Source organism: Meleagris gallopavo, chromosome 22 (genome assembly GCF_905368555.1).
Source record: "Meleagris gallopavo chromosome 22, MGAL_WU_HG_1.1, whole genome shotgun sequence".
Taxonomy (NCBI): Eukaryota; Metazoa; Chordata; class Aves; order Galliformes; family Phasianidae; genus Meleagris; species Meleagris gallopavo.
The window spans coordinates 4,238,657-4,263,284 of NC_139425.1; the positions used below are offsets into that span (position 1 = coordinate 4,238,657).

Sequence of the window (24,628 nt, forward strand, 5' to 3'; positions counted from 1 at the left end):
TGACTGGCACCACTGCGCTATTTCACCCATTGCCCTCTGAATCAGAAAATAAGAAATTATGAGTCGCCTCAGCAAATCTGATCCATAAGCCTTGTAGTCCAATATCCTGCCTCCATCAGTAGCCAACTTACTTCAGAAGAAACCCTACATGATACCCCGTAACTGTGGAATTGCATTTTGCACATGAGGTATTTTTATCTCAGGCAGTTAATACTTGGCACGTGCCCAACATATTTTTATCTTTTTGTTGTAACTTATTGTTTTGATTATCGATGCCAATGACTAATCCATTTTGGACCTTTATAAATACTTATCTCAGTGTTATTTTATATGAGGCAATCAGCTCCATAGCCTGGCTGTGGGCTGCATAGGAAAAAGAATTTCATTTTATTGGTTTTGAATTTGTTTTCATTCATCTTTACCTGATGTTCCTTTGTTTCTGCGTTAGAGGGGTAAAAAAGAACACATGCGCTCTGCTCTCTCTGCTCACTCTGCCTGATCTTCTCACTAAATCAAATCTTTTCACCAGTGTCATATGGAAGTTTTTCCCTCAATCTAAAACCTTCTCTTGTCCATTCCTAGGCTGCTTATTTCCGCTACATCTGGTTTTGAAATGGAGTGAGGAGTGAACATAGCCATCCAAGGAAGGGTGTGCCATCAATTTAGTGAGTGTTATTAATATTGTTATTTGCAGATTGTTGCAAAAATTTATGTATTTTCAAAATTGCACTGAAGTGAGTGTGTTGGGAGCAGAATGAGAATTTCAAATACTATGAAATTAATTGGAGATATTTGTCAGCTCTGTCTTAGTGACCTCTGTTTGGATTGGCACCTTTGCTTGATATCACCAGGGAAATAGTGTACTTTTCCCTAAGGGTGAGCTGGATGCAGGGATGTACGATGGCAGAAATTTGTCAGAAATAAGGGCAGAGACAAAAATAATTCTTTCTCTTCCTCTTAGACACAAAAAATCCCCGACTGGATCCTCAGCTCTGTGCGTGGTGGCTGGCGGGGCGCCATGTTGTGCCACTGAGGGAATGGGCCGTTTGCCTCAGCGCTCCTCACCGGGAGGAGTTCCAGTCACAGCACTGCTGGTGGTTCGGGCAGTGACAGAAACCTGGCTGCTCTTGGTCGGAGGGAATGTGGGATTTGTGAAACTTGAGGAGGGTTATGGCAAAAGTTGCCCTGAGATTGCTGATTCCATTCCTGCTTTTTGTTTTGTTTTAGTTGGCTTGCGAGGATTGTTTTCACTCTTTGCCAGGTGCAGAGTTGAATGGCAGGCCACACTCTAAAGCTCTTCTTTCACAAATCCACCCACGCTACAGATTTCTGTGTTCATCATGTTCTGTGACATGTAGCTCTTGGAAAGATGCAACTTGGAAATAATATCTTTGAATCTGAGTGTGCTTGGACTAGTAAAAGATAGATTTCCAACTGTCCAGAGAGGGCAGAAAGAGAAAACTGTCGGAAGGTAATGAACAATCTTAAATTCTCTTCGAGTAGGCTTGAACCCAGTACTATGAATTTAGAAGATTCAGAACAAAATATCTGAAACCATGTTCATATTTGAAATAAAGATGAGATGCGGTGCCAAATGAAGATTTCTTCTGGGATTTCAGTCAGAATTTGAGTTCCTCACAACTGTGTGTCTCGGTCCTGGCATTCAGTCTGTGTGCTTACCCTTGTCTGGCTGCCTTTCCCTCCAGCCTTTCATATTTGTGATGGATCTGCTTCCAGTGATGTCTTTGTCTGCAGTCAGCAATCAAACCCAGCTCACAATATCCCAAGAGAAGTTCCTATCTGAGTTCATCAGAAACATGCACAGTGAACTGGAGTGCGAACAGTTGATTTTCTACCAAGAAATACCTTGGTGATAAAGGAAACAGAAAAAAAAAATAACAAAAACAAACAATCAAGCAAAAAAAAAAATAATAAAAAGAGCTGAAGATGTTCTGTTTGGTTTAATAAAAGTCTGCCTTAACTGTCCAAGTTTGGGATATGTCTCTGGGGCCTTATGGGACTTACTGATATTCTCTTTCACACTTAATTTCACTGCATAGAATTCATTGGCTTTGCAGCAACTTGCTTAGAATTTGCATTGATGGAGAAGAAAGTGAGCAGTTATTTTCAGGGGAAAATAAATTAAAGGCAAAATTCAGAAAATGGGGGGGGAGGTAAAAGGAAGAGTGATAGTTCAGAGGATTTCTTGGTGTTTGAAACAAGACCCATTCAGACTTCAGTGATCATAAATTACTACCACTTAGTTACTACTACTATTACTCAAGATGAGGAAAATCAGCAGACATATACTGGAAACTGGATTGAATCCAGTGTGTTCTTATATTAAAAAAAAAAAAAAAAGTAGAAACCACAATTTACATGAGGCATGGTCCTCCATAGGTTACTTCTGTTTTATCTTCATGGTGACTGTCTCCAAATAACAGAAGAGACAGGCAAGGGAGGCTGTGCTTCATTCAGCAGTGTTTATTTGTGGCATTAACTATATATCTTAAACTGTTAAGATTGTTCTGTTTCAGCCTTTCTTATAATCTACTAAAAAAATCGCCTAGTAGGAGTCTTTTAATGTTACCCTTTTGACTGGAGCTCTCTGATTTTGATTATGCATTGCACTGAGGGTGAAATTTGGGTTAAAGATAATTGTAAATATGGTATTGATATTAAATGATGTTTTCCCAACATTGCAATAATGCTTGTTTTGTTTGCTAGAGTTTATTACTTTTTGATCAATAGCATGTGAGATTTGTGAGGGAAATTAGCATAGTGAATAACAATTAGGAGAAAAATCAATGGCATTCAGACAAATAAGTGACTTGAAAAAGTCCCATAGGCACACATACACTCACACAGATTCTTTAAAGTGTAATACATCTCATTTTGAATTCTAGAAGAGGAGAGAGCTATTTGGACCAGAACTGAAACTGATGGCAGTATAATTGAACTACTGTGGGACTATTTGTTACTATTTATTGTTTCTAATGGCTTGAATGTACGACTGTTTCATTCACTGGCTCTGCGAACTTTCTTTGACTTCTGTCATGTTTTTTTTCTCTGTTCTCTGGCCTTCTTTCTTGTATCTCTTAATATACTTAGAGGACAATGCCATGGTTACCCACACTGTATTTCTTTGTGTTGCCTAATATGCTTGCTTTTCTGCTACAGAGAGTAGGTTCTGTCTCCCTTGCAAGAACCAGGAGGGCTTCAGATGAGATAGGAATGAAAAAGTTCAAGATAAACAGATGGAACTTATTCTTTGAAAAAGATTTAAGCTATGCAACTCTTTGCCACAGCGTGCAAAGCTTATAGATTATTTAATGGAAGAAAAATCCATCTAGGTCAGTTAAATTCAGTAAAATCTTTCTGGCTTAGGAAGCCGTGGTACTGAATGTAGGATCTGAGAAAGTATTTCAGATAGATATGTGCATTCATGCTACATGTGTCTGAGTGCACCCTTCTCTTGCAATCCTGTTCAGGAATCAATGTTTAGAATAATGACTGCTTTCCTCTGAATTGGGCTGGTTAATAACTATTGCTGGGGAAATCAATCAGATCTATGATATCTTATTACTTACGCTAATTTAATCACAAGAAATGGGTCATTGCTTCAGTTCAGAGGGCAAAATGAGTGTGAGTGGATGTGAGATTGTATAGAAGTGAAAGCAGAGGAAGGGAGACTTCATGATGTCACATAAGGAATAGAAATGGAGTGGGCACTCCTAAGGCTGTAGGATGGACAATACAGAGAAAAACCACAGCCATTCTCTATAACTTCTGGTAATCTGTAGATTATCAATCTGTTCGTAATGTTGTCTTCATATTCCAAAGAATCTGCTAGGAGATAAAGAGAGCTTTTCATTTTTTCATCTGTTTTGTCTCTCTCTGCCTAGGTTAAAAGAAGGTAATCATCAAGAGAAGCAAGCAAATGGAAAGGTGTGTGACTTCTATCAGGGAACTCGGAGCTCATTTCAAGTTATTGCATCCTCAAGAGAAAGGTAAATGCAAAGGAACTATTTGTGTGTTCAGTGTGTAAAATTCAAAAAGAAGGAAATAGCATCTAAGCAAGTTTAATGTACAACATGTGCAAATTCAGCCTTGCAAAGATTGTCATAACACTTTCAAGCTCTTGTCCAAATTCTGCTGCTTTCCCGTATACATAATTATGTTAGGTAAAACCCTTCTTACACCCTCTTGTTTGTAGTGAGGAGTACCGTTTTTGTCAGTCACTAGAGAAAGCAGATAAACAGACATTTCTACACATTGAATTGTATTCTACCATAAATATTTTCTGAAAAGATCTTTCATTCAGAAGAAAATTTGAAGTATGTTTTCTAGTTGTTGAGTTCCAGAAGCTAAACAAATGCCAAATACATTAACTATGACTTGTAGAAAGTCATGTGTCTTGCATGATTTAGGCATTTCTGATTAGGAACTTCTTTTACGCATCTTGAGTTCTTGCCACATAGAGAGCTGTTGATTTTACTCAGATCCTGTTGGTTTTGTATGGTTCCCCCCCAGTACAGAGGAACCGAGAGCCTAGATAAGACTATTTACAAACTCTGAAACCTAACAGCTTTCCTGGATTGAAACCTTTCCAATGTTCCAGAATATTTTAAAGAGCAATCCATGCTGGAGGAAAGGCAGTGAATACGAAGTGTGTGGCAAAATGTTAAATAGAATATAGCTTTGTGGGGACCAAACCAGATGTGTTTTTAAAACGGGTCATGCTGAATCCTTTAAGGAATTACTTTCTCTGAGCTAGTGAAATTGCTTTTAGAGTTGTTCCCATGTTAGAGGGAAGAAAAAAAAATGAAAAACTGACCCATCACATTAGAAACACATCAGGCTGTTACTAAATCCACTGTGCAAACAGCCCTACTTTCCTGACAAATAGATCTTGAACACTATTAGAAAAATAGAAAACACTAGTGCTAATTGCTGCACTAACATTATCTAATTCACTTTATTAACTAGGTAATGAACTGAAGCCATCATGGTCTAATTGAAATAAATAAATACATTAAAACTGTGAATTAAAGTAACTGCATTTTGATGGTTCTGGGTTATTCATATTACTTCAAAATGTTATTTTTAATCCATACGCTGCTGGGTGCATCTTCTTGTGCCCCAGGGATAGTAGAAAGTATGGTATTGGCCTCTATTTTTGTACCCCATTTACTTCACATTCACACTGCTTCCAGATGATTTTTTCCTAGCAAGATCTGGTAACTTTAAAAAACAATAATAAAAAAAGAATGAGGGAAACTTCAAATAACATTAAATTGAGCAACAAAGTATAGGACTGTAGTGTTAGGCATCTCTAAAGTGCCTTTGATGTATGTTAAAAGATTTTCAGAAATAGTTGTGCTTATCCAAACTCAGCTTCTACTGACTTTGATGGGGGTTCTACCACAAACTTAGGAACAAGTTGGCTGATGCAGAACTCTTTTAACACGTCTACCATGAGCTTATTTTTCATCAGATGCAGCATTTGATGCATTAATATGAAATACAAAGGTAAACTGCAGTCATGAAAGACTCCCTGATAAAGGACTGTGTTTTTTCCATCCAACACATTGTGCAATCCTTCAGTGCTACTCTTGTGCATCTGCTCCGTTCTGTTGCTTGGGGATTCCATGTCAACTACAGGTTTGTTCTGTTCATTGTGTGGTGGTAGGCAGCTGAAAAATATACTAACTTTGATCTTCTGGGGGGTCAAATTCTACAGTTGCTACAGAGATTCTTTTTCATCAGGAAGAGAGTGGGAAGTGGCCTCAGTGGTTGTAAATGGGAGGAGAGTGCTTTCAAGGCTCTGTTTGTGAAGCTATATTCTAAACTACGGCTCAGAACTTTGTCTCTGTGGTCTCTTTTTCTCTTCCAACAACATTATATGGCTTTACTTCATCCCCTTCTTATTCAGCTAGTGATCAGCTAGGCAGGTAGCAGTCATAACTTGTGTTCTTCTACACTCTTCTATTTTCATCAAAAAGTGCTGTTCTGCTTATAGCAGGATATGCAAGCACTCATAATCTCATCTTATTTTCATTGGCACAGTTTGAAAGCTAAAGAAATTTTAACTGTTCTGGGTTTACAGCCATTTAAACAGAGATCTAACTTAGTCCTCTACAAAAGTAAGTGACTGTTTGCTGGTTTTAGCCTGTAGTTATCAATAGCCTCCTGCTTCTGTGGAAGGAGGAGTTGCAGGGCACAACAAGTCAGGATCCTTGCAGCACCTGGGGATGCTGTGCTGTGCTTGGAAGGTGAAGGAGTAAGTTCCCATGCTACACAAATGGATTAATCCTAGTTTTAATTCCTGCTTTTCTCTTTTGGCTGAAAATGAGGGCGGTTATATGTTTGGCAGTTTGCAGATAGCACTAAAGGAGAATAGCCAAGTGCTCAAAAATGATATATAAAAAAGTAGGATCCTGGAATAAGTACATTACTTCTGTGTGAAACACAAACATAAAACTGCACCCCTGGGAAAGCCTTAGTCTATAACCTACTACACTCCTGAGATATTCCAGTGCCTCTATTAAGTTTATTAATGAGGGCTGTGAGATCTTAACAGGAATGCTGGCACTGCCATTCTGCTCTGTTGCTTTACAGTTTGGGGGAAGATTAATAATATAGATGATGAATTGTAGGGCAGGAGTCTGTGGAAGTTTGAGAGCAGAGAACAGTTTCTTTTCTTTTTTTTAAATACATTCTAATTAATTCTGTATCACCTGTTATATAGCAGACTCCTGATATCTGCAGAGTCAGAAATCAGGGCCTGATCCCACTTCCCACTGAAATCGATGTGAGTATTGTCATTGATGGAGCAGCTAAGCAAGTAACTTGCAAGAATTCATTTATTCAACAAATCTGGCTGCTGCTTCTGCTTATCTCTATTGATTGTACTCATGTCCAATGCATTAGCTGCATTACTTTACAATAACAGCGTAATTCACTTGGGGCATGTTCTTACCAAGTCCTAGAATCCACACAAAGATTAACAAAAAGTGTGTCCCATGCAAGCTTTCTCAGGGGCAGATGCCTTTTTAGGGAGTCATATGACTCAAGAACCTGTTTTCTTTTTGCAGTTGCCACAATAAAAGCAGAATGGTGACTTGTGACATTATTGCTGGTGAGATACAATGAAGATGCAGCAGTGTATATAAACTTTGGGCTTGGGAAACCTTATTTCAGATTCCAGTTCCTCCCACAAGCTTCTCTGCCGTCTGTCTGTCTGTCAAATGGGCCTCGGGCAGCCATTCCTTACAGGCTAAGATGCTGGTTCATAGATTCACTGCAGGCAGCAATGCTGGTTGGCATTCTGGGAGAGGACTTGGGCAGACAGCCTGGGAAAAGGTGTGTTCTGCCCCACTGTGCTGCTGTCACCTCATGCCTCTGACCACCAAGAGGAGAACCAAGAATAGGGCTGAGGCTGCTGTGGGCAGCCCTGCTCCCTGTATGCGCCAGCCCGGTGGGATGCCTGCTCTGAAAAGGGGGAAGGAATGTGATTTTCCATTTTCTAAGTGGGCGTTGTAAGCCACAAACACTAAAAAAAGCAAATATTTAAACATCTTCAGTAAAACCTTTTCAAAAACATGGAGTTCTGACCTGGACCTGTGTGGAGCTGAGCGTGCCCAGCGAAGAGCCCGGCACTGTTGCCTCTCCATGGGGACCAGGCTGTGTCCCACTTCTGTCACCTGATGGGGACACAAGAGCAGGTTGGTTGTGTACGAAACATGAGCAGCTGGATGTGCTGCAAGGGCAGGAGATCTGTGAAATCAGTACAGAGCATCCTTTCCTCTGCTATGGAGGTGCTCTCCAGAGCCTTGTATGGATCCTTCTTGGTAGGAAGTGGTTTTAGAAGGAACATGTATGACTTTAATTCTGGTTTGTAAATAAACCATCAAAGGGAAACTTCTGCAGGAGCGATTTAGCCAAGCTTAGCACAGCACATCCTTTTGCTGCAGACTCTTGCCTTGATCATGGGTCTGAAATCCTTGATGACTATTGCTTGTTTTAATTTCCTTTCTATTTTGCTGATGTCCACAAGCTTTTGTTTCCTAAATTCCTCCTCCATTTTCTTTAACTTAGAATCACAGACAGAGAGTGGCTTACTTATTAACCACTTGTAAATGTGGTGTAAATATTAATCTCCTAGACATTTATTTTTCATGATGTCGTTCAGATTTTCCTCTGTTTAGAGTTCATTTTATGCCCCAGCAACTTATATGATGGATTGTAAGCATTGTTCCTCTGCATCTTAGTGGAGAGATAGTGATTGTGAACAGTTTGACATGTAAAGAAATCCAGAGTTCCTTCCAGGTGATGGTGTTTAGCTTCATAGCAGTAACTGATCTGGAGGAGTTACCTCTGGGTACATCAAATATTCGAGTTCTGAGGTGCAAATCTGTGTGAAGTGGTGAGAAAGCAAGTTGTGTAGGCATGCACTACAACCTGTGCCAGCATCAAGTAGATATCAAACCATGGCTGTCTGGGTGATTATTTTTTGGATTATCCACTGGACCATCAGCATGCAGAACAAGTCTGAATCTAATCCACCTTAGCACACTGCTCCTTGCTGGAGGAAGAGAGAAGCTGGTTGCTGTTCCTGAGATAGCTAGAAGCTTTTTGTTCTCTCTATGAATTTCTCTATCAGGTTTCACCCTCCCTGGATGCCAGCCTTCCCTTCCCTATAGGGCCATGTTTGATAAAAATGTGCTTCACTGAGCAGCAGACCAGGAGGAATAGCTGCTTCTTTGTTACTTTCCTGGGCTGTCTTGAGAGGTGTGTGTGTTAAAGTTATCAAACCTTTTACTTTTAATCCACAGCTCACTTTTGCTGATATTGTCATAATTCCTTCCTTTTCAACTATATCCCCTCCTTTTTTATCTGAAGGAAAGCAGAGCTAAGACATGATTTAGGACCAGTCAAACCTCTGTGGCTTCCTTTTGCATAAAGAACCTGAGTGCAAGATTCTGTGCAAACTTCTTTCTGTTTGTGTATATGAACTCATCATGGAGGCCTCAGTCCTGCAAAGAGCTCTGTGTTTAAGCCAATGAAACACCAGAGTTCTGCAGAGGGCAGAGCTCATAATATAAGTACGGCTTACAGCCTTGCCTGAAAGCCATATTGCTTTAAACGTACTGTTATATGGCAAGTCCTGAGTCCTCTGCAGGTACAGTTATATGAGGTTGCTTTCTGAAGATGTGTTCAGTTCTGCATTCATACTGGCATATTAATAATCTATATAATAAAATAATCTTCATACAAGTATAAACCTGTCTTCACTGTGATTTTTATCAGTGTAATTTCACTGGTTGAAAAAAAAGAAGAAATAAAACACCGTGAAAATAAATGCAGTATCCATCCTTAGCCTTGCAGGTAGTGCTCAGGGACATGATTTAGCAGAGGGTTTTTAGTTAAGGAAGTGTGATTAGGTTGGACCTAATTAGAAGTTGGACTCGATGATCTCTAACGTCTTTTCCAACCTGAGCAATTCTATGATTCTTTGTTTTTACCAGTAAGGTCTAAATATATGTAGATGAGACTGAATGCCAACAGTGCTTCACAGTTAATTCCCAAGTTACATTTTGGTGTAGTAAAAGCAGCTGTTCAATAGGATTTATAAACAATAGTAAGTTTGGATTGCCTTCTGGCTGGTTCCTGGAGTCACTTCTCCATTATCAGCAGAAAAATGAATGAGAAGCATCGTGTAATGGGAGCAGGGCATCTCTGCTGCAGACTGCCACCCTGTGCCATGTCTCCTGATGGCACAGGAGGAAGCAGCTGATAGCTCCACTTTCTGCCTTGTGCTCTTGCAGAGGCTTGTTAGATAAGCAGTAAGTGGCTGAACACTGGCAAAGAATAATAATCAATAATTAATAATTATAGTTTAATTGCAGTCACAAATAGGTAACTGGTGATGGGATAGGTAAGTATTTATTCCTCATGTTGTTATGTAGTGCTTATTTTTTTTGGTATTTTGCAAGGACTATTGCAGATACATCTTTTCAGAAGTGACCTACGAATGCAGTGTGTGAGCAGAAAGACAAATGTGTCTGGAGAGATCTCTGGGCAGAGGGCTTTGGGTCAGGCTGATGGAGGAAGGCTGGGCTCAGCTCTAGCACAGAGCTGGAATTGTGCAGAAACTGAATCCCCACCAAATCTAGGCCTGTCTTCTGAAAACTCACTGAAATTCATAATAAGAATATACACTTGGAGGACAACGTACTTCCTTCCTCATCATTCTCCCTTCTTTTTTTAACTTCTCTCTCCATTCTCCCCAGTTCAGTTTCATTTCATGAGTTTTATTCAAGAGGAACTGAGCAGATTAGATGAATTCTGCTGAGGAGGGATTGCTGGTTTGGTGTGCGATTGCTAGTTCAGTGTGCCAATTATGAGCACATTTACAATATGAAGAGAAGAGAGAGAGCTGGTAGACTGGAAGACCAGAGCTGCTTTCAGATCAATAGATGAGCTGACATTGAGGCTAGAGGACTGATAGAAGCAGTGGAAAGGATAGACATATTTGGCAGGTTTCTGAAGGCATTCAGTAGCAACACAGAGATGGAGCTGATAAATCAATAGCTCTTTGGGGAGATTAGATTGATATTTTAAATGTATATGGAACTGTCCTAGCCAGGAAGACTGAACAAGCACTGAAAGAACAGATAAGCAGAGAATCATTAATTAATATTTCTGTATTGTTTTTGTGTGTGTGTATTTTTTTTAAGGAACTATATGCAATTTGAAGCTGCTTTTTTGCAGCTGGGAGGCTGGATCGGATGGAAGCCTGAATTGCATTATTAGTCTGGAATTCCTCAGGCTGGTGTGGGTTAAGTTAGCATTAATGAATAAATTATTGTTATAATGAAAAAGCACTTAACACAGAGGCTGTTGGTTGGCAGCAGGACAGGACTGGGACAGCTCTGCAGTGCTGCCAGGGCTGGAGGGGAGGTCAGCCTGGGCTCACCATGTGTGTTATCTATGTGTGGGTGTTTTCGAGAGGTTAAGGATGCAAAGGAAGGCATTATAGCAACTTTCAAACCATGTGACCAACAAGACTTAGAATCTAAAGTATGCTTTATTGCAAACAAGGGCGGTTTTGTCAGATTTCAATGGGAGCAAAGCTGTGCCCTTTGTGCTGGTTTTGTCCTGCTTTGGGCCAATCAGGCTCTTTCCTCATGCCACCGATTATATCAGCTGTCATAAATTAGAGACAAAATGCTGTAAAGTGGTTTTAATCATTCTGGCATTCCTGGAGTGAGCTGCACCTTCTGCTCCGTGCTGCTCAGTGTTGGGTTCTCTCACAGTGCCCCTCCATCTTCCCTAAAAACCTACCAGAAGTTCAACTTGACAGGTTATTTTTGCATGTGATACTGTTGTGTTCACCAGATGTTGTGAAGCTAAATTAAAGGATATCACATACTAATGGAATTTCCTAGAAGTGTACAAGTGAATTATTATGGCTGGAAAACTTAGGCTATTTAATATATATTTCCAGAGAGGCTCGAGGGAAGGACTGCGATGAATAAAGTAAACGTATAATGATAAGGGAGGTGAAGGATGTCCTTGGTTTGCCTTCCCTTAGTTTGAATTTGATGGAAATTGGATCAACCCAAAGATAGCTCAGCTACTTTTGCTGTCCCACTTGTCTTGGTTTGTCTGGTGCTGCTTCGTTGGACTCACTGGACTCCCCTGTCTAACGAGGACCTGTTATGTGCTGACATATTTTTAGAATAATTTTATTTAAAGAAAAAAAAAATGATTGCTAAGAGAAAACCAGTTCCATGACAGCAGGGTTAGAGTGATCTTGTCTTTAGCAGCAAATACCACTTTATTATATTTGCATGTAAATAGATGCCAGATAAGTGTTTCAGATGAAGAGAGCATTTCAAAGTCATTTGCTTTCTGAAAAATAGAATAGCTCAGCAGGACTTGGAAGGCTCTGAACTTGAGATGCATTATGTTCAATGTTGATAAAATTGATCTTTGCAAGTTTATAACCCCTCAGAGTTACCCTGGAACATGGCTGCCTTCTGCAGTGCCTCTTGCTGATTGCTGTTAAATTGCAGTATGGTGTAATTAAGAGGAATGGGGGAATGAGTGCTTATAGGGCTGACAAAATGGATTTCTTCACTCAGGAAATCAGTGCGTTAGTAAAGAAACTGGAATATCACTTTCTCCACTAGATATTTGTGGTTGGACACTTGATCTTCCTCCTTTTGACACAAATACTTGTTTCTCCTTACATATACCATGATTGCTGAAATCACGATCGTGTACTAACATGAGACTGGGCTCAGGACCAGTCGATTACGTACCTGAATTACTCTCCAGGCACTCCCAAAAGCAGTGAGGCCAGCCAGGCTGTGCTGGCTCCACTGTGCTGGGTTATGGACCTTCCCCTGCAGCTAACAGAGGGTCTGGTCTGATGCTCAAAGATCTGGGTGGACCTTTTAGTGTACCTGTAAACTAGATGACTGTCAGTGCTATGTAATGTGTGCGCCTTGGGCTCCCAATGGCTTGAGCAATCAGCATGATAGCCCACACCCAAAACAAAAGGCTCTGATAAGCAATGTTGGATTAGACCAGAGTGTTTTCAGACCAGAATATTGGTATGTATAAAATAGTTATTTTCCTTGGTGATCTTGTCATTCCCAAGTGTGAAATATGAACCATCAACTGGCTTCAGTCTTCTCACAAAAAATGCAAAAAGAATGTAAAAGTTATGGGCAAATGTGAACCTAATCCAAACAAGTTTGGAACCAGACCTGCTCAGATTAGGAAATCAAAAGCAAGCAAAGAAACAAAAGAGCAATGCGACACCCAGCACCAAAACAGAAACTCCTAAACACCATGAAATGTAAGTAAGCCTGGGGGCAAAACACTGCAGTGCCTTAACCAAAGTGTTTTGCATTGCTCCAGGGCAGAGTTGAAGTCAAGATACTTTAAATGTATGTCCAACCATAATTCATCTGGATTTCTTTTTAGCCGTTTAATTTTCATAAGGCTGATTTTTAAATGATTTCAGTATGTCAGTAATTATCTAATTTTAATTCTAATTTCATTTCAGTTTAACTTTTCAGTAGGAATATGTGTATGTAGCATATATGCACATGCTTAAGCAAGTTGTGTGCACACGATGACACGCAGTGTGACCTCAAACCTGGGGGCTGTTCTTGCTTCTCCTCCTGCTGTGTCACTTTGCAAACATCTTTGCCTTCTGCATGCCCTCTTGTGCTTCTCTCTTGCGGTGCCCATAGTTTTGGGAAAGGCTTGCCATTCTTTGCTATTCATGCATTAGTGCTGGAAGTATTTGGTTGATGGAGCTGGTGACTTTTGGCAATGCCCAATACAGAGTTGGAGGGAACTTCAGGGAGCTTTCAGCTGCAGGCTTCTGTTAATAATTAGCAAACAATCCTATTTGTGAGCACTGGAGTTAAAAGGACATCTGCATTGGCTTAAACTGATGCTGAAGCTTGACAGGACTAAATACACTCCTTGTGTACTCTTCTGGGCTGTGTATTTGACCTTTCAGTATTTAAAGGGAATTGATAAGCAGGAGGGAGAGCAACTTTTTACATGGTCTTGTAGTGATAGGACAAGTGGGAATGGCTTTAAACAAAGAGAGTTGAATGTATGTCCAATGTAAGGAAGAAATTCTTTACTCAGAGGCCCTGGCACTGCTGCCCAGAGCTGTGGATGCCCCATCCCTGGAAGCGCCCAAGGCCATGGATGGGACCTGGGCAGCCTGAGCTGGGGGTCAGCCAGCACACGCAGGGGTTGGGACTGGGTTTGCTTTAAGGTCCCTTCCAACCCAACCGTTCTGCGATTCTGTGATCTCTTCTGCAGTTTAGCCACTGACGGCCACATGCTGGATGTCCCATCCCTGGATATCGCACCCTCTTCTTGCTCTGCTGCCCATCAATGTGCTGTGGAGCAGCCTCACGGGTTTTATCACTTTTCCTAACAGTGACAGGTGACTGTCTGCTGGTTTCTCAGCACTTCAGCTTTCCTGATGTCTGAAGCAATAGATGGACACTTCCGTCATAATTGCGCATTAATTGGAAAGCACGCTTCTTGCCCTGCAGTCCATGTGGCTATCGATGTCGGCTCTCTGTGCTGCTGTTCCCCAGGGGCACTGCAGCCATGGAGAAGCAGAGCTGCTTCCAGAGAGCTCAGCAGCTGTGCCCTGTCTGCTGTTGAAAAGCAGTCTCCCTTAACAATGAGCTAAAAAATGCACGCTACTGTATAGACATCACAGGCTTACCCTCAGTGAGCAGCGTGTTTGTGTATCTTGTGGCTGCCACATACAGGACCTTAGCCATCCATCAATATCATCACTTTAAGAGGAGGAAAAAAACAGCAGAGACATGTTCCAAATGGTTTCACACTAAAAGGAAGCGTCAGACTTTGTGTTTGGCACGGTGTGCTGGAAGTTCCCATGCTGGGCAGCACCTCTCCCCGTGGACGGGCAGGACAAGGTGCCTTTGGGACGTAATGCCTTTGATTAAAATTGGCAATTCTGAAGCTCCTGCTGGCCCCAAGGCAGCTTGGTGACATGTGACTGCGTGTGACAACACAAATGTAGAAGCCTGTCATTCAGCCTCCAGCCTGTTGTAGTGTTAGTGCAAGCTTTGCCAAAAGTAGTTCTCCCAGCAACACTTACAATAAAATACCCTCTTGTCCTGCAACCTTTGTATTAATTAAATGAAAATGGATCAAGCAAAATCAAAGGTTTTCTTTTGTTGATTAAACCGTGATTTATCTAGCAAATATCCTCCATCTGTTTACAGAAGATGTGGGCTTCTGACTCGTAACTATGTGGACCAACTGCAACCACAGGCTGTGCCGGTGCTCCTGAAACCAGACCGAGTTCTGTGCCGTGCTGCTGCATCTCCTCCCACACCTGCCATCCTCTGGGCAGTGCTGAAGCAGGGTGAGCTGCAGAGCAGAGTCTTATTGAAAATATAAAATGAATATCTAATAATAGGGCAATTTAATTGAGCAATTCTAAATGGCTGAAGCAGATTTATATCAGCACATTGATTAGTTGCTGGAGACATGCAGAATCCTGATGGGCCCTGGCCAGAAGAGCTCTCTGCTTGATGTAAAACTCCTGTTGAGTTTTACACAGGTTTCTTTTAGTGCTCCCATTTCCTCTCAAAGAAAATCTTCAGGTATCAAAAGTCTGAGGCCTGTGGTCATGGCCTATCTGGAATCTATAGTATTTGAGACGTATCTAGGAAATTCTGACTTAAGGAGGGCAAAGAAAAAAGGAGCACAAGCAGAGGTGAGAGAGAGTGAAATTGCACTTCCCTCTTTAGATTTTCCTTGTGAAGCCCAGATTCTAAGAAGACAAAGGTTATCAGGCTAAACCTAAAGAGTAACTAGAGATGAAAAGTGTGAACGTCAGTGCAGACCTTCTAGAGCCCTCAGTTTTCTCTTCATAGGGATGTACTGGCGTGGAAACAGTGAGCATAGCTAATAGTTGGGTACAAGTTGCTATTTGCAAAGATTGGGGCATGCTTTTGGAAAAGATACGGATTTAGAAGTCAGAATAATAATAAGATCTGCAGGTAAAGGCCACTGTACTGAAATTATTTCTAGTCAAGACTGAAAACTGAAAGAAGAAAATGCAGGGCAGCCCTTAGATACCAGGAAGAAAATTGGGCTCCCTAATGCATGGAATGCTTGTTTATGGCAGCGTTGATCTCTAAATATTACTTCTTTGTTTCAGTTGCTCGTACAGTGAATCTAGCTGAAGCTTTGCAAAGTCCTTCCTGTGCAACAGTGTTGTATCCAGTCTCATACTAAATCAAAGTTCTTATGGGTATTTTGATCTTATAGGAGCAAATGAATTGCCTGATATGAAACAGGAAAATAAACAAGTTTTCAGACTTTATCAGCACTTTGATCAACACCTAACCCACCTAGAAGCACATATATCTTGCCCATTTCAAGGAGACCAAAGCTAGAATACAACCAAAGGTGTTGCACAGAAATCTGGAAGGATTGGGTAAAGCAAGGTTTGGGAATGCAAAACTGCAGATTATCTTGGAATAGTCTTTGCTGATGTAATCATATGAGCATATTGAAGGGTGCAGACAAAGCTGTTGCTTTTCCTCTTTATTAAAGCCATAGGCTGTATTTTTCAAGCTCTCGAAACTCTTTTTCAGCCTGGATTTGAGTGCAGGCACCTGAACTTCCTGTGAGTTCAGACATGCAGGGATGTGTGCTGGCTTAAATCACATGGCAGGAATGGCTGTCTGCTTCCCTTGGCTTTCTGGTAGCTTTGGGCTTCAGCTCTGGACCACAGCTGAATAAGTACCTCCAAGCAGTGTCTTTTGAGCATCACCGCTCCTGCTGTGTGGTACCACTGCACTTCCCTCCCCACCCAGCTGCTCAGCAGATCATGGTTCAGCTGCAACTGACATATGGGGTGATAGAGCAGGAAAAAAATCATAGTGTGCTGTGCACATTCATGAGATGGTGGTACCACTGCAGGGAACTGTGGTCTCCAGATGTCACAGGCAGCTTTGAAAATCCCAACTTCTGAGATGCTGGAATTTGGATCACAATATACTTTTCAAGGCCCCCTCTTCCCCTGACCCGTGCTTAGTGTATTGGAATCTTGGACTAAGCTATATGCAGCAGCTTATCCTTCTGCGTATGGGATAACTAATGTCGTGGGTTCCTTGGTCCCCAGTGGTGTCAGCTGGGATAAGAAACAATTGCAGAAAGTAGCTGGAGCTTTCTAATGCAATGACTTTGATTTTGGATTGTAGTTATTTTGTTTTTTGTCTTTCTCATCAGTACCGCTAGAATTTCAGATTCTCTCACTCAGCTGTTGGATAAAACTTTGAAAAGAAAGGAAAAAAAGACCATAAAGTTCACACAAAACTTTTACTGTGAACTTATTTGACCTTTGAAAAATAGATTCATAACTTCTCTAAAAAATATTTTCCATTTTTACTCTGCTCTCTTCCTGGTTCTGCCTGGGAACAAGAAGCAGGAAGCACCATAAATCTTGTGAAGAAGCCTTCTGGCAAGCTTCCTAGCCCGGCTCTGCTGAGCGCTGAGTTTTGGATCATTTGGATAAACTTCGTGTAAGTAGCCAAGCTTATGTGCTTCTCCATCCTGTATGCAAAATCCCAAGAAGCCAGCGCATTGCTTAGTCTAGGCAGGCTGCACTCTGCCCTTTCCTGCCCAGCTTTCTTTCACATATAAAGCACAGTTTTAGAGCTGCTTTGTTTTTTTGGATGCACTTGGTGGTAATGTGACTTACGGTCTTACAGCCAACTACAACATATGTAGGTATCCTTTACACTGCTTTGCTAATACATCCTAATCCTGTCTGGTGATACCGTGTGCCGTTCAGAGCCTGTATTAATCCTGAGCAGAGCTTAGCAGTTTCACTAAAACACCATTATGGGGTTTAGTTTGAAGCTTGCCATTTATTCCTTGTGCAACAGAGCAAGCAGGGTTGGACGCCAAAGAGAGAAGGAGCTCATGAGACTTGACCTGGGAGCAGATTTTGCAGTTCCTTCCCTTCTGACCTCAGGGTGGCACACGGCCCTGTGCCACGCCTCCTATAGAACCATGGAATCGTTAAGGTTGGAAAAGACCACTTTGATAACTTAGTTCAACCATCGACCCATCCCCATCACTCCCTCTAACTGTGTCCCTCAGTGCCGCACCTTCAGAGATGGTGACTCCCTCACCTTCTTGGTGAAGAAACGTTTCCTAATTTCCAGTCAGAACCTCCCCTGGTGCAACTTGAGGCCATCACCTCTCATCCTATCGCTGTTACCTGGGAGCAGGTACCCACCTCACAGCCTCCTTTCAGGGAGTTGCAAACAGCAATAAGGTCTTCCCTGAACCTCCTCTTCTGCAGACTGAACCATTCCACTTCCCTCGACTGCTCCCCATCAGATTCCATAATCCTCCAGACCTTTCACAGCTCCGTTGCTCTTCTCTGGACATGCTTCAGGACCTCAGTGTCTTTCCTGCAGCAAGAGTCCTAGAAGACTGAGGTATGCTGGGACCGGGGCAGTGCCAGCAGGTAGGCAGGCATGTGTTTGGTAGGCCCAAAGTGGGCTCGGTGGGGTGCTGTTCTGGCAGGCGTTGGGTCCCTTGTAGTCCGAGGAGGAGGAGCATGGTATGGGTGAGGGCAGCACGGCGCTGGCTGTCAGCAGGGCCTGCTGCTGTCACACCTTGACTTGTTGAACAGAACGCAGCCTGGGGATCACAAAGCTGTCATTACAAAGCATTAGCATGAGAAAAGGAGCGCTCCTCATGTTTTGGCATGTCACACCCGAGTGACAGGGAGCACAAATACAGTCAGGCATGCAGAACAGTGCGAGTCAGCGTTGGCTTTGACAATGTTGGGCACCAAGGCTGTCACTCCTTTGACACAGCCCCTCCCTCCCCTGCCCACGCTGCCATTCGCAACAGCAGCTCGCCCACTGCTTTTCTTTCTGCACAATGTGTCAATAATTACTTGTCAGGCCTCTGCTTATAGACCTGGGATGGTGAATAAATGCTTATTATGCCTGAAAAATGCTGCAAGCTTTACCGTAAATCTTATGTTACAAATGCACACAATAGGGGCTATTGGCACAGAGGCAAACACTTGCATTAACATGGGAAGTCATGCTGCCGAGAATGGAGTTTGACAAACTAACTTGCAGCACAGGAGTTTGTTGACCTTTTCTTTGCCTCTCTGGCAATGGGAGTAGGTTTGTGTGTATTAAAATGTTGGATGAGTAGGAGATGAGAGGGGAGACCAAACATCTCCCTGTTAGGGCTGCAAGAGAGGATACTGTGAATCTGGGAGCACTTCAGAGCTGGTGTTATTGGCTATCATCCTTCTGATACACCAGAGCTAGGCAAAAATTTGAATGCTAAATTTAACTGTATTTTCATTCAGCATCCTGCAGACTTCTGCATGTGCCTGCTTAGCCAGTAGAGGCCCAAAACAAAGCGTTATTTTGGACTGGCACATTCATGACATGCCCCTGCAAATTGCAGCTCTTGAGCTGTTTTACTGATCTGACTTTAAGATGGCTTCTTCTGTGGACTGAAGGTTTGGTTTTGAGGTACTGGAATGAATTGTCTGAAGGTATTTGTCAAATGTGCAGATGCCATCAGTTGTGCACAAAGTAAGAATGTGTGCCAGAGATTTTAGAGAGGTGATTATTAGGGCCTGAATTTAAAAATGAAGTAACTGGAGGCTTATAACAAAAATCTGCCCTCTCCATGTCGTTAGCAGGGACAGGTGAACTTCTCTAGAGCTGGGTTCTACCTGTAGGTGATCTAGGCAACTCCCTGCAGCATCCCATTGCTTTCCTTTTATTTCTAAAATTTTTTTTCATAGTTCTCTATCCAGCTCATCTTTAAAATGTCCTTGTTAAGTTCATGCTTTTCTGTTCCTGCATCCAGTGACTGAACATATCTCATACCTGTTTAACCCTTTCATGTTTTCAGTATTTTTCCTTCCACAGCTGTTTTCTATATTTATAAACCTCCTTCCACTTACTTTTTTACTCATTGTGGCAATGAAAGCTTAATTTCATTTTTGTCAGCCACTTTACTGTAAGCCTTCAGTCTTAGATACCCTGTTTGGATCTAGCAATCAGAGTTTTGAAATGGGAGAAAATAATACTTTTAAAGAGCCACTGTTTAAACCACTTGGAAAATAGAAACACATTTCTTTCAGTCCTAGTGTTCAGAAAGAAAATCAGCTTATTTAAAAAAACAACAACAACAACTTTTGTTTTGCGTTTAGGAAATCCTAAAGCATGGAGTAAATTTGAGCTATATTCTTTAAGCAGTGAAAAAGCTCTTTGGCAAACAAAAATGCACGTTGTGTATGTGAACTGGGGATATACACACTTGTTGTGTAAAGCCCTGTGCACCAACCACAATCAAAATTTGACATAATGAATTTTCATCCCTTTTAACTTACGTAGATGTTGCCAGCTTTCTTTTAGATTATGCTGATATCAATTTGAGATAAACGCATTACTGGGTGCCCAAATTGCTGCTGAGCTCACCTGGTGTAAGTTTAAAGCTTACAAATAACCTATCTGTATTTCAGTAAACCTGATTGATACCTGTTGTTTTTTTGGCCCATTCTGCCAGCCTCCAACTTTATGGAAAATTGAGAAGATCTTAATAAGTTAATTGTTTATTCATGGACAGATTGACGGCGTTCTTTTTCTCTACTGCAGAAATAATAATAATAATAAAAAGCCTTGGAGAAGAGCATTGAAACTGTTCAAGTGAGTGATACTTTCAGCATTAAGGACGGGGAGGGAGCAGGATTTGATTCAGCTCTAATTGCAGGGGAAACTTGAAGAGGCAGAACTCGATGGGAAGCGATGGCACTTTGGCCTGCAAGAGAAAACCGAGCCCATCTCTCAAATAAGTAAATAAACAGCTGCTTGGGTTTGTCCCAAACACAAGTGCTCCGGAATTTAGTCTCACGTTAAGCAATTCCAACTGAAAGACCTCCAATTCTTGGGCTCTGCAAATGTTTATCCCCTTCTTTATCCCTGCTGGAGGGATCGAGATGCTGACAATTTAAACCGGGAAGTGTTCGTTCTCTATCTTTCTCCCTGAGGCTGGTTCCAAAGCGAATCTGCTACCATGAGGGAAATTAGAAGAAACAGCTTTGTTTTTTGCTTTTAATTTTTTTTTTCTCCTCGTTCTACAATTTCTGAGTTCAGATTTGATTGCTGGTTTGTTTCAGGGCTGTATTCTGTAATAGAAAACCTGCTCTTATAGCTCAGCAAACAAAGCCTGCGTTGTAGTACTGATGTCTGTGAGCAGAGGACAGCGATGGGCTGGTTCGTGATTTGGGGCCAGCTTAGCTATTCCACTGAGGCACTGAGTTACGAGTAGTTATACCAAGGAGAATTCCAGTTTGTAGTTTTGTCACTGCTTATATGACGTGGCCTTTTCCACCCCAAGTAAACCTAGTCTAAAAGCTCAGTAGTTGTCTAATAGCCTCTGCCTCCTGCAGAGGCTCCTGAGATTTTTCATGTGAATTTGTGAGTGGAAATTGGGCACAACGGTAGTGCTGGTAATTGTGTGTGTAGTGGCATGCTTTGTCTATGGCTCCATGAAAAGTCCTTTGGAAACGTTGTACTTGTGAGTTGAATCTCAGCATTTACTTGGAGTTCCTGAAGGCCCCCAGTGTGCAATTTGTAATAATCTCTGGAGTAACTTTTGGGCTGATCCTCTTCTTTGCTTTAGGGTTAAGAAAAGAGGGACTGTAGAAAGGAAGAACTCCATCTCTGGAGGTGATGATATGTGAGGTGTGTTTGCAGCTCTGAAGAAAAAGGCTTTGCTGGTACTGATGTTCAAAATCTGATTTTAAAAAAGAATCTCATCATTTAGTCTTGGCCTCATTTCGCCTTTTTAAATCTCTGGAAGCTAAGATTTTTAAGTGGTGTGTCACTTCTGTCTTCATAACAACAACAGCTTTCATATTCAAACTATTGTGAGATACTTTATTTTTTCTAAGTCATGTCAGCATAGCCAGAAAATGTTATCCTGTCATCAGAGCTGGCCTTACAATGTTGGGGCTCATATTCATTAATGGGAGATACTGAGATGGGGCAAAATAAAGTTTATTGATAGAATCTTGGTAACAGATGTAGTCTGTGGAGGGACTGACACTTTGTTTCTGGAATACTGACGTGGGATGTTCATCAAAATAGTGAGTGGAGTAGAAGCAGGACTCTAATAACTGATAGGAACTGTGTAAGGCTGCAAGGCATCAGAGGCACAAGGAGATGATTAGCTTGGGGACAGTGTTTTGGGATAGCTGGATTGCCCACTGTCTGTCATGCTGTCTACTTTCATTCACTTTGGAGCTTTGATTTGCAGATTTGTTCACATCTGCACTCTCACCCTCATTACAGAGGCAGGCAATTCAGCCATTTCAGATCCATGTCTAGAACGGGGTCTGGATATACCACCAGCTGAGGTTGGTGCTTGAGATGCTGTGGTTCATGGTGCCCATGAACAATGCTGACATCATCCCACAGAGGGCAAGTATCTCCCTGGAAATCCAGGAGGATGCTTCAGTGTGTGGGGTCAGGTGTCCATAGTATGTACCAATGGAGTCTGGGCTTGGCCTTACTTTCTGTATGCTCCCAGAAGTTTCTCTATGAATTAAAGTGGGTGACAGACTAAGTGCAAATAAAGACAGAAAGAAATCCCTGTTCTTATTTTTCATAAGCATGCCGTGAGTCAGCAGCACATGGTGTGTCCTTCAAGGTTACGTCTGTGGTGAGAACAGCGAGCAGAGCGGGCGGCTGGGCTGGGTTGGCTGGGCTGGGCAACATCCCTGCCCTTATCTCAGACTCCTCAGGGAGGCTGATGACCTTCTGTCTCCCTTTCACAGAGGGTGGGTTTTGTTTTGAAAACATCCTTTTCTGTGGGGCTGTCAGTTGGAGACAATTTTATAAATCTTTCTTCTCAAAGTGTACTACGAGCAGAAGGTTGTTTATCTAACTTAAAATAGTGACGAATCTGATAACTATGGAGTGCATTAACCTCTCTGCTTCTGTGATGTTATATGTTTTGCTGTTTGTTTTCTGTATTTATTTGTCTCAAGCAGATCTAACCACTGTGAAGCTGAAAACCTTAGGTTTAAGTGCAGCCTGCTATGAACTGCTCTTTTCCAGTCCCTTGTACTGACATACCGTGGCTGACGGGCAAATGTATGTGTGGTTACTTCTGATTACAGTTCTGTCCCTTTAACAGTTGAAGACAAAATATATAGTTTTAACTGGTTTGTGCATACCAGACCTAATTCCTATGATTTCTGTTAGGAGTGGAAGCTATGCTCTTTTGGGGCTAAGTTATCTGCTAATGCAGTCCCTCTGCAAATAAACTTTCCAACAGAATCGTCTGATGCTGAGTCTTAAGCATCTCTCTTTCAAGAGTGGTCCTTAGATTTTATTGCACCTTCTCAGCATTTTGATACAGGAATGGGACAAGGTCCCATGGGACGTGGTTTCTTTCTTTCTTTCTGAGGGTTGCTGTTGTTTTTTTTAAGGCTGGCCTTCTGAGTCCTCTAATTTCAGAAATGCAGTTTGGAGTTCTTGCTTTGACAGCTGCGCTGTGCGTTCCTCTGTTTTGCAATGGTGGGTGATGGTTTTAAGTGGCTCATCTTTGGTCTTTGAGTCTATAACCACTTGGTTTTGTGGGCTTGGATTGTTTCTGCATGAAAAAGACCTTCAGCACGTGTCTCCTAACTCATGGGTAAGTGCTTCTGAGTCTAGACTATGACATAAAAGCATGCTATTGATGTTACTAGTGCCTCCTCCCATGCCATGTGTTTGGTTAAACAGAGCTGTAGTTGTTGCTTTGCACTAACCACAGTGCTGTGGGTGCCTGTTAAAAGAGCATCAAGGAGCAATTACTCTGTAGGGCTTCTTTTGGTGCTTTGGGCCTGTGGTCCCTGGTAACAGGTCTGGAACTGCTCAGGTAAGATAAGTGCATAGCTGTAATTTGGGTGGATTGCTTTTTCAGCTGGATGCCAACATCCTGGTGCGAGTGAAAGTAAATATCGACTCTCCAATTTTTCATTTACTCTTGGACACCCAGGCCAGTGGGTTAGAAGAAACCAGAGGTGTGATTGGCCCTAATTTTAATAAGACTGTTGACAGCGGATCTGAATATTAAAGTAGAGAAAAGTGGTCAAGATTAAGCGATCATAAAATAGATATGCGGTTGTGGGTGTGGCAGACATTAATGATTTACCAAGGTGTGATGTCAGACTTGGAGGACATATCAAAGGGTGATTTTGTAGCTGACTGTCCTGCGCTCACATATGGACAACATTGTTAGCAGGATCTTGGATAATGTGCTAAAAATATGAAGTATGAAATTTGCAAATAGGAGTGAGCTGGGAAGGGCTGCAGATGTTCTTTAGCATGATGCTGGAATTCAGAACTTTCTGATAAGTAGAAGAGAGATTTAAAAACGAAGAAGCTGAATTCCAGTAAAGCCAAATGCAAAGCGTTGTGCTGAGGCCTGGTAAGTCAATGAGAGGGAAGAAAAGGATGTGGAATTTGTATAAGTTCCCAGGCCAAAATTGAGTCAAGTATGATTACTTGACTCAAGTGAGCATCATCTTGTGGTACATATTTGTGAGAGTACCATACGCTTATCTTAGGAGGTGGTTACATTTGCTTTATGGAAGAACTTATATAAAGAAAACATTGATTTTTTTTTCTGTCGGAATGTGTTTAGATTCAATTACTGCAAAGTTGCACGTTGATTTATGTAACATATTAGGAAAAAATCAAATGATGAAAGTTATGAAGCACTGAAAGATGTACCCAAGGAGTCTTAGAATTTCCTTCGCTATGCATTTTAAGCAACAAATTAGATTGAAATCATTCAGGAATAGTCCTGAAATATTTATCCAACTTGTGTAAGGGATAGAACTTGCTGACCTTCTGAGTTTTCCTTTTCCGTGATAAAAAGTCTCAAAAATCAATTCCTGCTATTTTGCCTACAAGAAATTCAACTTTTAAAATTCTCATGTACATTAAGTGGTTTTGTTGCCATTTAAATCTGTTTATTTTTTTTA

General features: G+C 41.6%; 1 protein-coding gene across 1 annotated transcript in view; it reads left to right on the plus strand.

The window, feature by feature from the left end:
• LOC104913998 (uncharacterized) overlaps positions 1–24,628 on the plus strand; it is a 286,339-nt gene that overhangs the window by 43,332 nt on the left and 218,379 nt on the right. The window contains exons 2-4 of the mRNA XM_085241696.1: positions 3,906–4,010; positions 14,808–14,950; positions 17,021–17,120. The gene's annotated coding sequence lies outside the window, so the exon portion shown is untranslated. The remainder of the gene's footprint in view (positions 1–3,905; positions 4,011–14,807; positions 14,951–17,020; positions 17,121–24,628) is intronic.